Source organism: Crocuta crocuta, unplaced genomic scaffold (genome assembly GCF_008692635.1).
Source record: "Crocuta crocuta isolate KB4526 unplaced genomic scaffold, BGI_CrCroc_1.0 scaffold140, whole genome shotgun sequence".
NCBI classification, from domain to species: Eukaryota; Metazoa; Chordata; class Mammalia; order Carnivora; family Hyaenidae; genus Crocuta; species Crocuta crocuta.
The window spans coordinates 3037968-3050126 of record NW_027527775.1 but is presented as its reverse complement, the minus strand read 5'-3'; the positions used below and the strand labels follow the sequence as shown (position 1 = coordinate 3050126).

Below are 12159 nucleotides of genomic sequence, written 5' to 3'. Positions count from 1 at the left end.
TTGGTGGCAGACTCTACACGGCATGGACTATGCACTGAAAAATCATTTTCTCCTCTAGAGGTTTAATAGTTCCAAAAATGACTTTACATCAGTAAGAAAAGTTTGCCTTTCTTCAGCGCTTCCCCCACATATAACTGAGTTAATGAGTGTTCTTTGCTTGCAGCTATCTTTCCAAAGGCAGGTACCAAATAGGGAAAAACATTCATCAGTGAAACTTCAAGTAAGAGAATAAGCCCATCCACTGAAAACTCGGTGATGGGTTCAGGGTGACTGAAGTTGATTGAACAAGAGGAACGGTCAGGGCTGGGGGCCATTATGATGACTATTAATAGAGGTAACGTTAGCTCTAATAGCTCTTTGATCATTTTTGGGGTTACAGCTCACAAACTCCTGCCATTAAAAATTCTAAGAATTACTATGCAGTTGAGTGTGCGATGAATTTTTTTAATACACGGTGTTTTAGAACACGGTCTTGAGCCACACTCTTCTTAAGGTAATTCTGGAAACCCCACTTAAAAAAGGTAAAAAATCTAAATTAGGAAACGTGACCACAAAATACTACTCATGAACAGTATTCTCTAAATCCAAATGATCCCAAAGCACATCATAAAATAGTGAAATGAGTGTGGAAATTTATGTAGGAAGACAAATTGGTATCTCCTCACTATAAAAAGGAAAATGACTCATTTCCCCCAAGGGTAAGCTGGCATCCTGCTATATTTTTCTAACACTATAAAGTTAACTTACTTCCAGTCCCCAATGTCTCCAAAAGCTGCAGTTATAGTAGCTGCTGCAGATGAGCAAGAATGGAACAGTTGGACAAGACCACGGGCTCATATCTTGTCAATCTTTATCTAGAACTGGTCTGACTTTGATGCATTGAATTCCCAGCCTTTTACTCCCAAAGTCCACTGTCCCTTCTTCTTTCTTGAAACCTTTTCACACCCATCTGCCTTCATTTTCTATACTAATTATCTATATTCTGTCATCTGTCACTTTTTTCACACTTTGTCTAAAGCCCCAAATCCCTTGTGTCATTGTTATTCCTTACAAGTTGTAGTCATTAATAAATTAATGAGAGATGCTAAAATCAGGCTCGTAGCCACTTAACATGTGAAAGTTCCATTTGTGTCAGAGCCTTCCATAGTCCCTGTATAGAGTGCATTTTAGCCAATCCCAGAATTTGCAATTTTTCTGCATAGTAAAACTATACTACATATGTTTTTACCTTTTATCACTGTTAGGTCTGGTTGGCTGCTGAGAAAAGTATATTTCCTTCATTTCCTGAGCCCTGGTGACCTTATTCATTCGATATTGTGGCCAATAAATTCATAATGCTAATAATCTTAAAACAAATACATCTAAGAATCCTTAAAACATCATGATCTGGGGCACCTGGGGGGCTCAGTCAGTTAAGCATCCAACTTCAGCTCAGGTCATGATCTCGCAGTTGGTGAGTTCAAGCCCTGAGTCAGGCTCTGTGCTGAGAGCCTGGAGCCTGCTTCGGATACTGTGTCTCCCTCTCTCTCTGCCCGCCCCCGTTCACACTCTGTCTCTCTCTCTCTCTCTCTCAAAAATAAACAAGCATTAAAAAACAAAACAAAACAACACCGTGAGCTGACCTTCCAACATGGTTAAGTATAGGAGATATACTCCCAGCCTCTGACAGCTCTGGCTAAAGATGCTGCAAACATCATCATGCCATTAAGAAATCCTGTGCCCTTGGGGCACCCGGGTGGCTCAGTTAGTTAAGTATCTTGATTTCGGGATTTCGGCTCAGGTCATGACCTCATGGTTTGTGGGTTCAAGCCCCATGTTGGGCTCAATGCTGGCAGTGCAGAGCCTGTTTGGGATTCTCTCTGCCTCTCTCTCTGCCCCTCCCATGCTCTCTCTCTCTCTCTCTCCCTCTCTTTCTCAAAATTGATTAATTCATTAATTAATTAAACTTTAAAGAAAAAATAAAGAAATCCTGTGCCCAGTGACTTGGAATTTCTTTTTGGCAGATTCAGGTAAACTTTATAACATTTCAATGATATACAAAAAAGCCAAAATTCCTCTATAAGAAATGGGGATGCCACCAATCATCAATTAACAACATATGGCAGGAATGGACAGTCGAGTTTTGGCTAATGCACAGTAGAAGCGGGAGAAGGTTGACTGACACTAAGAAGATTACCCCTGATTTTTCAATACAGCAGGCAAATGAATATTGTTGATAAATGCACTATCAACCTTATTCTTACAGCTCTGATAGTGACTTTAATCCTGACCTTGAAATGGCTTCCCCTACACACAAAGGCTTTTTGAAATGACATTTTACCGAAAGAGAAAAAAGGAACAGTAATTGATTTAGTGATGAACTTTTATTTGGGTGTTTACTGTGGACCAGGCAAATAAGTGCTTTATCTATATCTTGTGTCACTTAATCCTTAGAACAACATGATGAGAACAATTATTAACATCCACATACAGATGGGGAAACTGAGGTTTGGTGCAGAATCAGGTCTAACTGCTATCATCGGAGCCTGAACTCTCATGCCCATCTGAGTTCGCACACCCATAGTATGCGTTTCTTCCATCGGCATCCCACCATTTAACCGGCCAGGCATTTGACAATTACTGTTAATTCTAAAAAGCACTACTAAAAGTAGTGCAGGGCAAATGCCAGCAGGTAATTGATTGCATATAGGCTATAAGAAAAAGGAAAAGGAAAATTACAGCAAGTTCTAGCCTTCTCTATAGGAAAAGCAGACCTTATAAAAGACTATGTAATGACATTTATGGAGACCTTAAAGCTTCCTTCACACAGATAGTAAAGATCTTTCTTGCCAGTTTTCTTTTTTTTTTTTTTAAATATTTTTTATTTATTTCTAGGAGAGAGAGAGAGAGAGACAGCGTGAGCAGGGGAGGGTCAGAGAGAGGGAGTCACAGACTGAAACAGGCTCCAGGCTCTGAGCTGGCAGTCAGCACAGACCCCGACGCGGGGCTCGAACCCAAGAACCGTGAGATCATGACCTAAGCGAAAGTCGGACACTTAACCGACTAAGCCACCCAGGCGCCCCTTTGCCAGTTTTCTTTAGAGCCAGACATTTTTAACCTTCTAGTGGGCTTTTTTATAAGGACACATGTATCTTAACTGGGTCAATTGTTCTGTTTTCTAGGAAACAGAACGCATTAGCTAATTAAAATGAAGGAATTTAATTCATCCATTGCTCTCTCCTGTTGATTAACAGAGATACTTAAAACGTAATCCTAGGTATTAAGATTTCTGGAAAGGGGCGCCTGGGTGGCTTAGTCGGTTAAGTGTCCGATTTTCCCTTAGGTCATGATCTCGCGGTTCGTGGGTTCGAGCCCTGTGTCGGGCTCTGTGCTGACTGCCAGCTCAGAGCCTGGAGCCTATTTCAGAGTCTGTATCTCCCTCCCTCTCTGACCCTCCCCTGCTCACACTGTCTCTCTCTCTCTCCTAGAAATAAATAAAAATATTTTTTAAAAAAGATTTCTGGAAAGAGGTGTGTTCCCACTTGACTTTTTCAGGTCCTACGTGTGCCCCATCTTTTTTACTAAGACTCTCCCGCAAGGTCACCCTATTGTCAGACCCACTGGATATCTTCAGTCCTCACTCTCTACAGCCTTCAACACTGTTGACATCTTCCTGCATTTGGATTAGCCCCTTTTTTGGTACCAGGACATCACATCTCTTTGTTTCCTATTTCTCTGCCTCATTCACAAAATTTCTCCTGTGAGCTACTGCTCTTTGGCTCATCCGCCAAATGTTGGATTTCCTCAGGCCTCTTCTCTTCTCTATGTACCCATTCTGGGCCATCTCATCCATTGATCTTGTTTTGGGTGCCATATTTATGCAGACAACCCTGAAACCTCTATCTTACGCTCCGAATTCTATTCAGAAGTTCAGATCCATACAGCAAAATGTCTAGACATTTGTCAGACATTTTATTCCACAGTTCCCAAAATTCAGTTAGTAATTGTGCATCCTCAAAACTTAACCATCCTCTGGTATTCTGTATCTCAGTAAACAGTCTACTACATACCCAGCTACCAGAGGAGAAAGCTGGGTATTACAGCATTCGTCTTTCATTCTCATCCTTCATATCAAATCAACCATCACGTGCTCTGTATGTGCCTCTTAAGTATCACTATGACTAATATCTGTCCTCTACTCTGTGCATTCTCACTATCACTAACTCAGCGCAAGAGGTCACCTCTCCTCCAGAAGACTGCAACCAAGTGCAGCCAAGATCCTCTTGCTACACTGCTTCCTTCAATATGTTCTTGGGAAAACCAGACATCATCAAAATAAAATTTTATGATTGAAAGCAGGCACTATTGATATTTACAGAACAATAAACAGAAATTAGATCTGTCCTGGAAAGCTAGCGCATACGGTCATACTCTCAGACTGCAGTTAGAGCAATGCCTCTGTAAAACACATCCTTCACCATGCCATGTCTCTGCCTACGAGGTATCCATGGCTCTCCTGGGCCTTCAGGAAGTAAGTCAAACTTCTTAACAAGGCTCTGCGTGGTCTAGTCATGCTTGGCTCTCATGCTTCATCCATGACCCCGTTACCTCTACGCACCACGCCTAGTACAGAGCCTGGCTCACAGCAAGTCCTCGGTTATGGAGTGAAAGAAAGATAGAAAGTTTGGACCAGAGAATTGAGTTTATTATAGGGTGATATAATCTTCAAATAGTAACAATTATTAATGCTATTTGGAGGGGAGGTAAGAAGAGATTCCTTTCTATAAGTGAGATTAATCAATATATCTGTGAATAATCTTCCATTTTAAATATTTTCCTTAGGCTTTATGTCTTAAGTGAGTGAGTTTTTAGACCTATGTCATGCCATTGATTCGCCATCACGAATGTCAGGAAAACAACTCATTGTTCTGACCCGACAATGGCAAAGGAAGGTCTTGAAGGCATAGTGAGAAAGGTGGACGAGGTTGACAGTTGCCCCAAAGTCAGTTGGGATAAAGAAGATGTGATATATCTACATCTATTTCTATATCTATCATCTGCGATGGACTATTACTCAGCCATCAAAAAGAATGAAATCTTGTCATTTGCAACAACATGGATGAAGCTAGAATGTATTATGCTAAGCAAAATAAGTCAATCAGTGAAAGAAAAATATACAATTTCACTCGTATGTGGAATTTAAGGAACAAAACAAATGAACATATAGGAAGAGGGTAGGAGAGAAGAAAGGGAAACAAACCACAAGAGACTCTTAATGATAGAGAACAAACTGAGGATTGATGGAATGAGGTGGGTGGGGGATGGGCCAGATGGGTGATGGGTACTTAGGAGGGCGCTTGTGACGAGCACTGGGTGTTGTATAAAAGTGATGAATCACTTCGTTCTACTTGTGAAATCAATACTGCACTGTATATTAAATAAAATTTAAATAATAGTAAAAAAAAAAGAAAAAAGCCAAGAAAAATATTTTTCTTAGTATCCACCTCACCTCCCAATAATAATACTAAATTGAACAAGATCCGCAAGCAACACAGTGTCCGTTCCTTGGGAGAAAAGGACCAGACCTGACAGAGTCTGGTTGCATTCGGTGTGTGCTAGAGGAAAGTAGCACTGGCAAACATAAGCCACATAACTTGAGTTCTGATGCTTTGATTCAAGAGCATTTGACTGCTTTTTAATTTTGTTTCAGGGTACTAGAAATGAAAGTCACATATTCTTAATCTTTTCTGAAACTTTGAGACAAGAGGCTGGCATGACCTAGAAGCTGGAATATCTAATGAGTCTGAGTTTCTCTCTCTGGATTTTATAAGAAACTTTCACCTTCAGACTTATTCTACTAATTTTTAACAGACTTACACATACATAAAATTTAAGTGTACAGCTTCAATAATTTCTAGGAAACATACAGAGTACTGCAAGCATCACCACAATCCAATTATAAAACACTTCCATCACCACAAAAAGGAACTTCATCCTGTTTGCAGGTATTTCTTATTCCCACTCAAACTCCCAGGCAAGCACTAATTTACTTTCTGTCCCTATAAATTTACCTTTTCTGGACTTTTCTTTGAAATGAAATTATACAACACGTGATCTTCTGTGTCTGGCTTCTTCCACTTAATGTGAATTTGAAGCTCATCTTTTCTATGCCCTTTGATTGTTCTAAACTACACCATTATATGGTCGCGCCATTTTTGTCTATTTGCTAGTCGATGGACTTTTGCCCTGTTTTCCTTTCTCTGTTTAATATAAATAATTCCGCTAGTGAACATTTACATACGAGTCTTTGTGTACATATATAATGCCATTTCTTTGGCTGGATAAGTAGGAGTGATATTGCTGGGCCGGGTGGTATACTTATGTTTCTCATTTCAAGAAACTGCCAAACTATTCTTCCAAAGTGGCTGCACCATCGTCCCACCTAACTTGAGGTTCCCTGAGTACCAGGTAAATGTCACTGTGCTTTGAACAAGCTCAGATTTCCCTACCCGAGTAGATCCTAAACTTCTGTCAGTGCTTACTCGTTAATGCACCTCCACCATTCCATAATTTTCAATTACCCTATGTATTTCCAAAATGATAGAATTTGATAAAATTAAATTCTGGTTCCTTGGAACCATGAGAAAACTCAAATACAATGGACCATTAAAAGTCACCATCCTTTTTTCATAAATCTGCTTGAAAAATGTCTGAAACGTCCATATCACCATTATATTTGATGTGAAGAGTTTCATCAGAATGGTAAAGCAATGAAGACTATTGAGAAGTATGGGCCTATGGTTTGGGGAGATCTTTCAGGAAATCACCTATGTAAAAAGACAAAAGGGACTCCTCAGATTGAGTCTTTAGAGGAGTGTGACATTTCTGTGCAAAATAATGTTTCATGTGAGATTGTTACTTGAGTAGCCCATGAAGGATAAAGGGAAAAAAGGAAACTGTAAGCTGTTCACAAATCAACACACCTCCCCGCCTTAAGTGAATTCTCCATCGTCATCTTCAAAAGAGCTGAGATATAACCATTACTTCTTAAGCAGAGTTCTTAATACCAGGACTGATGCATTCAACTTTTCACAAGGTGGAAAAATATAAGTTTCACTTAAAAAGAAAGAAAATCTATATTTAATGGAAGAACAAGGCCCCCACCTAGTGGATAATTCAAGAATTTGTTTTTTACAGTTTAAGTTGGGGTTTACACAGTAAAATAGCAGAAGAGATCTATAGAGAGGCACAACAGAAATGTCAATAATTAATTCTTGTTTATATGTGAAGCCTAGCAAAACCTAGAAAGAATCCCACAATCTTTCAGAGAACCAGAGAAAGGGCACAGTCACCAATAACATGCTTAAAAGTGAATGTAGGAAATAGAAGGTAGAGAAAGAAGGCAAAGTTTTAGATGGAGGGAGAACATTTAGCTAAATGGTTAAAAATATGTAAGGACTGAAAACAACAATGACTATCGTAAATCCTCGACACCACGTGAATTGTCACAGAGCACAGGCCACCAGTGCCTGGGGCATTTCCCTCAGCAGTCCTGTGCACAGGCCACGATTTTGTGTGGTCGGGAGACAGGAAGTGATCGTGCTTCTAAATTATGTCAGTTTCAGAGGCAATTACAGGATTCCTTAACCCTATACAATACTTTCCAAGTTACTTGGCTTTTATTGAGTGTATTAAAATTCTAGAGAATAACACATTTGAGGTTTATAACTCTTGCTGTATAATGTATTTTTTAGAATCTCAGCACCAGTGTAGAGATTAAACAAAAATTATGCTAAGTTTTTGAGGATTCACCATGTTCTAGGCACTGGTAAAGACTTGATATAAACTATTTATATAATTCCTGTAACAATCTGAAGCTCCCCCTTTATACAGATGAAGAGCCTTCAAAACAAACAGTATCAAGTGGCAGAACTGGAATTTGAGCCAGCAAGTCAAACCCCAGAGGCCACGCTCCCAATCTCTGAATGAAAATAGTTAGTGAATATGAATAACATTAGTAAAATATAAAGTAAATGCATATTTCTCAGTGTCATCAAGGATAAATGTGCCTCTTTTTCTTCTAACATTTATTTAATAACTTTTAAGGCATCATTAACACCCCAATCCCATGTTAGAACAAGAACTGAAGTAACCCTCAGAAGTCCTGGGCTCTCACTTGGTCTTCGACTTCGCTCCCCCTTTTTTTTTTTTAAATGTTTTATTTTTATTCATTTCTAGGAGAGAGAGAGAGAGAGACAGAGTGAGCAGGGGAGGGTCAGAGAGAGAGGGAGTCACAGACTGAAACAGGCTCCAGGCTCTGAGCTGGCTGTCAGCACAGAGCCCGACGCGGGGCTCGAACCCACGAACCCCGAGATCATGACCTAAGCAAAAGTCAGACGATTAACCAACTAAGCCACCCAGGCGCCCTCGACTTCGCTCCCCTTTTAATCTTAGACAATTTCTTGAAGCATCGTGAGGAAATGACTTGCCTCTTTTTCTAGTGTTCCTACTATAGAAGCCATTTGGTGGTGTACTGAGCCAATGGGATATAGTAGGGCCATCTCTAAGGTGGATAAATATGTTCCCATCCCCACCACAAGGCAATCATAACAATATAAAACAGGAGCCCCAATTTCCATTTGTAAGAGAAACTCTTGCACCTTCCCAAACTCACCTGTATGAGAAACAGGACAGCCTTGTGGTAAAAGCATGATCGAGTTGCTTCAGGACCTGGAATCTTCACCCCTGAGCTTCCCCAGAGTTTGTAAAATATAAAGAGACATCACTAGAGAGGAGAGACCACAAACTATATGTGCTTTGAATCAACCAGTCATTGGGCATGTATGATTGTCCCGGGGGGTTCACTGTGCCCAGTAAGGAAAACGGGGTCCAAAGTCGAGCAGAGCACACAACATGTGAGTGGTTCCTGCTGCGATCGTTTTAGTCTCACTCCTGGCTTTTGACAGATTTAGAAGCTAGCTTTTGGAATATGGAACTCCGATTATTGGTCCTTAACATGCAATGGTAATTCATCAGACACGGGAAAGTGCAAAACAGGATTTACAGCCGTGGTGTGTGTGAGTCGGGGAAGGGGGTGGCAAGAAAGCTTGTACATGGAAAAGGTAGGATAGTTCACAGATAGTCCGGGTTGCAAAAAAAAAAAAAAAAGGAGATGCCTTTCCTATTTTTCTATAACTCAACCTTCATTTCAATACTCTACTCCACATAATAAAAGAAATTTGATCTAATCATCAAAATCAAACCAGGTTTTCTCGGCCATTTTTTAAGCTCGGTATTTCCCCTTCTTTTATTTCTCCTCCATTTAGGGGCATGGGGAGTGGTGACAGACTCAGAACAGTAACCATAACTACTATTACCATAATAGCTAAAATGTGTTGAGCGCTTGTGGTAGAATTTCTCTGTCCCCCTCTCCTGTCTTCTCATCCCCAGGCAACTGAACTGCTTTCTATCATGATAGATTCATCTACATTTTTATTTTATATAGATAGAATTATACACTATGTAGTCTTTCGGCTTATATTCATCCACTTCATATAATCATTTTGAGATTCATTCATATTGTTGCACATGTCAATAATTCATTCCTTCTCATTGTACGGATATTCTATTTTATATTCATTCAACAATTAATGAAAATTTTGGTCCTTTCCAGTTTTCACCTATCACAAATAGAGTCACTATGAATATTCACGTGCAAGCCTTTTTGGGTACATGTACTCCATTTCTTCTGGGTAAATATCCAGGAATGGAATGGTTCAATCATATGGTAGATATACATACACCTTTTAGGAAAATGCTAACCTTTTATCCAAAGTGTTTTCGTCATTCCCACCAGGAGTGTATGAAAGTTTACATCTTTCCCAACATTTGATTAGTCAGACATTTTACACTTTAGTCATTCAAATGGATGAGTAGTGGTATCTCATTGTGGTTTAATTTCTATTTCCATGACGGCTAATGATCTTGAGAATCTTTTTATGTGTTTATTTACCACCCATATAATTTCTTTGAAAAAATATCTGTTCACATGTCTATTTCTGTTTTCTATTAAACTGTTTTCTTCTTATTAAGTTGTAAGACATTTTTTATGCTTGAAATACAGGTCTTTTATCAGATGCATGTTTTGTAATATCTTCTTCCAGTTTTGTTTGCTTAACCGAGTGCAAGATTTTAGTTTTAATAATATCACCATATTGATTATTTTTTCTCTTGTGAATTTGTTTTGGTGCTGCATTTGAGAAGTCTTTCCCAAGGCCAACGTCACTTAGGCTGTCTCCTATGTGATCCTCTAGAAGTTCTAGGGTGTAACCTCTAAATATTTAAGTTTTTGAGCAATTTCAAGGGAATTTTTGCTTATGACGTAAGCTAAGAGTTGAGCTTCCAGTTTTTTTGTCTGTGGCTACACAATTGTTCTGCACCATTTGTTGAAAGGATTGTCCTTTCACCACTGAACATGTATTGCCACTGAATTCCATTCATCTATTTGTCTATCTTCACACCAATATCACACCTTTTACCCTAGCATTACTGAGATATAATTGGCATATAATATGAAGTTTAAGGGGTACCGTGTGATGATGTGATACATGTACATATTATGAAATGTATACCACAATAAAGTTATAGTTAGCACATCCTTCACCTTGCAAAGGCTCCAGGCTGTAAGCTGTCACCACAGCTGACATGAACCCACGAACTGCAAGATCATGCCTTGAGCTGAAGTCCAATGCTTAACCGACTGAGCCAGCCAGCTGCCCCATGGTGCATTTCAATAGACTTTACCTCAGTTGTAACACTGACTGGAGCAAAATTGACTACCATGCCTGGTTTAAGAACACCAGTCTCCATTCAGCCCACAGGGACCGTACCAATACTACGAATTTTGTAGCCATCCTGGAGAGGTAGACTCAAGGGCTTGCCAGTTGGATGAGCTGTTGACAGAATGCAATCCAGAGCTTCAAGCACTGTGGTTTCACTGGCATTGACATGTTTACGGGTGACTTTCCATCCCTTGAACCAAGGCATGTTAGCACTTGGCTTCAGCATGTTGTCACCATTCCAACCAGAAACTGGCACAAATGCTAGAGGTTGTAGCCAAGTATCTTAAGGTAGGTTTTGACTTCCTTAATGATTTCCTCACATCTCTTCAGGCTGTAGGGTGGCTCAGCCAAATCCATTTTGTTAACACCAACAGTAAGTTGTTTTGTACCCAGTGTGTAAGCTAGAAGGGCATGCCCACGGGTCTGCCCATTCTTAGAGAGACTTGCTTCAAATTCACCAACACCAGCAGCAACAATCAGGACAGCGCAGTCCACCTGAGATGTGCCTATAATCGTATTTTTGATAAAATCTCTGTGTTCTGGGGTATCAGTGAGGGTCACATAATAATTGTTGGTCTCAAATTTCCACAGGGAGATATCAATCATTATACCATGTTTACGTTCAGCTTTCAGTTTATCCAAGACCCAGGGATACTTGAAGGAGCCCTTTCCCATCTGAGCAGCCTCCTTCCCAAATTATTCAATACCCCTTTTGTTGATCCCGTCACATTTGTAGATCAGATGACCAGTAGTGGTAGACTTGCCCGAATCTGCATGTCCAATGACGACGATGTTGATGAGTCTTTTCTTTCCCCATTTTGATTTAGGTTTAGTGGTGGTTTTCACAATACATGTGTTCTGGTGGCAAACCTATGGTAGGTTGAATTTCAAATGTTAAACTGAGGTTGACTCCTGCATAAACAACACTTCATCATGATATATTATTTTTTATAAATATGTTTGGATTTGATTTCTTGAGGAGTTTATAGAATGTTTGCATTTATGTTCATGAAGGCCAATGGCCTGTAGTTTCCTTGTAATATTTTTGTTCATTTTAGGCATCAGCATCATATTTAGATAAATTGGGAAGAATTTTCTGGAAGAGGTTTATAAAATGGATATTATTTCTTTAATATGATTAACATATATTAACATTTAAAATCTTAATCTTTTTTTTTTTTTCTGAGAGAGGAAGACAGCGTGAGTAGGGGAGAGTCAGAGAGAGAGGGAGACACAGAACCTGAAACAGGCTCCAGGCTCTGGGCTAGATGTCAGCACAGAGTCTGATGCAGGGCTCGAACCCATGAACTGTGAGATCATGACCTGAGCCGAAGTCGGA

At 39.7% G+C, this 12159-nt stretch overlaps 1 pseudogene; it reads right to left on the bottom strand.

The window, feature by feature from the left end:
- Positions 1–10704: 10704 nt before the first annotated feature.
- LOC144239119 (putative elongation factor 1-alpha-like 3 pseudogene) lies at positions 10705–11637 on the bottom strand (annotated as a pseudogene).
- Between the last annotated feature and the right edge of the window lie 522 nt (positions 11638–12159).